Below are 2589 nucleotides of genomic sequence, written 5' to 3'. Positions count from 1 at the left end.
TTCTAATTCATTTATTCTTGTTTCTAATGTTATTATTCTTAGACTAATAGTAGGGTCTTCAATTTTCTTATGAGTTGTTTCTTTATTTATTTTTGTTTTAAATTCTTTTTCTATACACATTGTACATCCTTCTATGTAACAATTTTTACATTTAACTCTTTTGTCTCTACTAGGATACCATTTACAAAAGAAACATGCATTACTATCCAATCCTTTATTTCGTTCAAACTCATGGTTACAGTCTTCGGCTATATTTGCTAAATTATCCATGGCTTCTAAGTCTAGATTTTCTAATCCTATTTCATTAATTAATTCGTCTGCTTCTGAGTCTGATGAGTCTGTTTTGATTTTTTCTTCAGTGTCTACACTTACTATAGAATATATGCTTTCTGTATCTGACATATACTCGTCTACATTTATTAATGTTTCTTGAAAATCTTCAATTAGCTGGGAATTTCTTGTCTTATTATTTATTCTTTTTGGACATGTATTTGCTAAGTGTTCTACACTTCCACAAGTGAAGCATTCTAATTTATTTCTATAATTTCTTTCTGTTCGGTACTTTCTTACATGCCTATTTCTGTCTAAATAAGGTTTTCTAGCTGATGATTTTCTAAGATAATATTTCTTTCTATTATATTGAGGATAATTTCTATTATACTGCGTTCGGTATTTTTTATGCTTTTTCTTTTTATAATTGTCTTTATCATAACTTTGTGTCGTGTAAACTACGCTTTTACAAAAGTTCATTTCATTTTCTTTTAACTGTTTTTGTATTTGTATATGAGTACATTTTTCTTGTAGTATATCCATTATATGTTGTATCCTATGTCCTATGGACCACGTTAAATTAGGATTCTGCATTACTCCGTCTCTCTTATTCCATCTATCTTCTATTTCTCTTCCTAAGGCTCCTGGTAGTTTATTAAATAACTTTTTACCTAATTCTTGATCAAATGCATTTCCACTAATAGTACAGTAGTAAAAATAATCGTTTAAAAATTTCTTAATATGAAACCAACTACTTATGCTTAGTTGTTCTAATTTTATTACTGCATTTCTTTGTAGTACTAATAATCCACTATTTGGATCTTCCCCTGTAATCAAAGTATGTATTTTATTAGTAAAATTATATGGGTTTGCTCCCATGGATACTAGGTGTTGAAATTCCATTGGAAAATTTTCTTTATAAGCTTCCCATAAAGCTTTGGCTGATTCTCCTAAAAATGTTTCTAAATATTTATACATTGTTTCTGCGTCTGTTTCGCTATATGTTTTTATATAGTCTGCTACTACTATTCCTTTCCAAAGATCTATCACTGAATTCCATCTTTGCGGGTCATGTGCTGCTATATTTAATATTTTACCTTTATTACCTCCTTCTTGAAGAATAATGGGTTCTTCTATAGGCATTCTTTTTCCTGATGGTTTAACATTATTTAAAGGTTCTCCTCCTGTTCTAAAAACTCTTCTTCTAGGTACATTTCCTGTGCTAGTATCTATAGTATATTGTTCTCCTGTTGTTCTTTGAAATGGACTAGAACTAGATGCACTAGATTCCATTAATTCTTTTTGGCTTATTATAGAGTCTATTTCTAGTTCGTCATCACTGTTTTGCATGTCTTCTAATATTTTATCAAAATAGTCTGATTTTCTTTGGTTTATCTGTTCTATTCTATATCCCCAATTATCAGTTCGGGCTTCACATAATTTAAAGTGACTTATGGTTTCTTCTATTGTTAATTCTCCTAACTTACATCCTTTACATTTAAAAAGCATATTTTTGTTTTCTTTTTGAAGTCTTTTTGCTTTTTCTATAGCTTCGTCTACCGCAAACTCGTCTTGTATTAATTCTATATTCATAAAAGTTGTGTCTGTAATTTCATTTTCGTCTAGAGTACTTTCTTCTTCTATGTCTTTTTGTGGCATATAATTATAATTAGTAAAACGTACAGATGTCTCTCCCTTAGAATTAGTGTACATTAGGTGGGATTCTGGCTGTAAAATCTTTTTCGTATTAAAATCCTCTAGATTCCATTCCATCCCTGCATATTCTTCAGGATTTATTTTTATAGGCTTTATTAGTCTTATTCCTTTATTTCCCATTATTTCTACTACATCTTCTACCTTAATTTTAAATTTTGTATTACTATTATTAGTCATTTTTCCTAGAAATCCTACGCATATTAATAAATTATTACCGTCACACATCTCTTCATATCCCTTGGTCTGTATTCCTATTTTTATGTGCTTTCCAAATTCTGCTAAATTCATTATAAAATCTGGGCTAATATAAAATATTCCTCCATTATTTGTCATGTCTACTTCCGTTAGTCCTATTATTGATTTTTTCATGTCTGACCATCTATCGTCATAAATTACTATTAAAACTTTAGTTCCTAAGTTCTTTCTAGTTAGTCCTTTTAATCCTACTACTATTAATCCCATATGCATTAAACTTCTTCTAGTATTTTTTATTTGTCTCACAGCTACTGGGTCTATTAAATTTATGGTAGTAATTTTATTTCCTATGGCTGATATTTGTTGTTCTCTATAATGTCTATATAATTGAGCTGTACTTGAAAACTG

This window comes from Lycium barbarum, unplaced genomic scaffold (genome assembly GCF_019175385.1).
Source record: "Lycium barbarum isolate Lr01 unplaced genomic scaffold, ASM1917538v2 unchr_scaffold_28, whole genome shotgun sequence".
NCBI lineage: Eukaryota > Viridiplantae > Streptophyta > Magnoliopsida > Solanales > Solanaceae > Lycium > Lycium barbarum.
The sequence above is the reverse complement of the archived record's forward strand: the minus strand, read 5'-3'. Positions refer to the sequence as shown.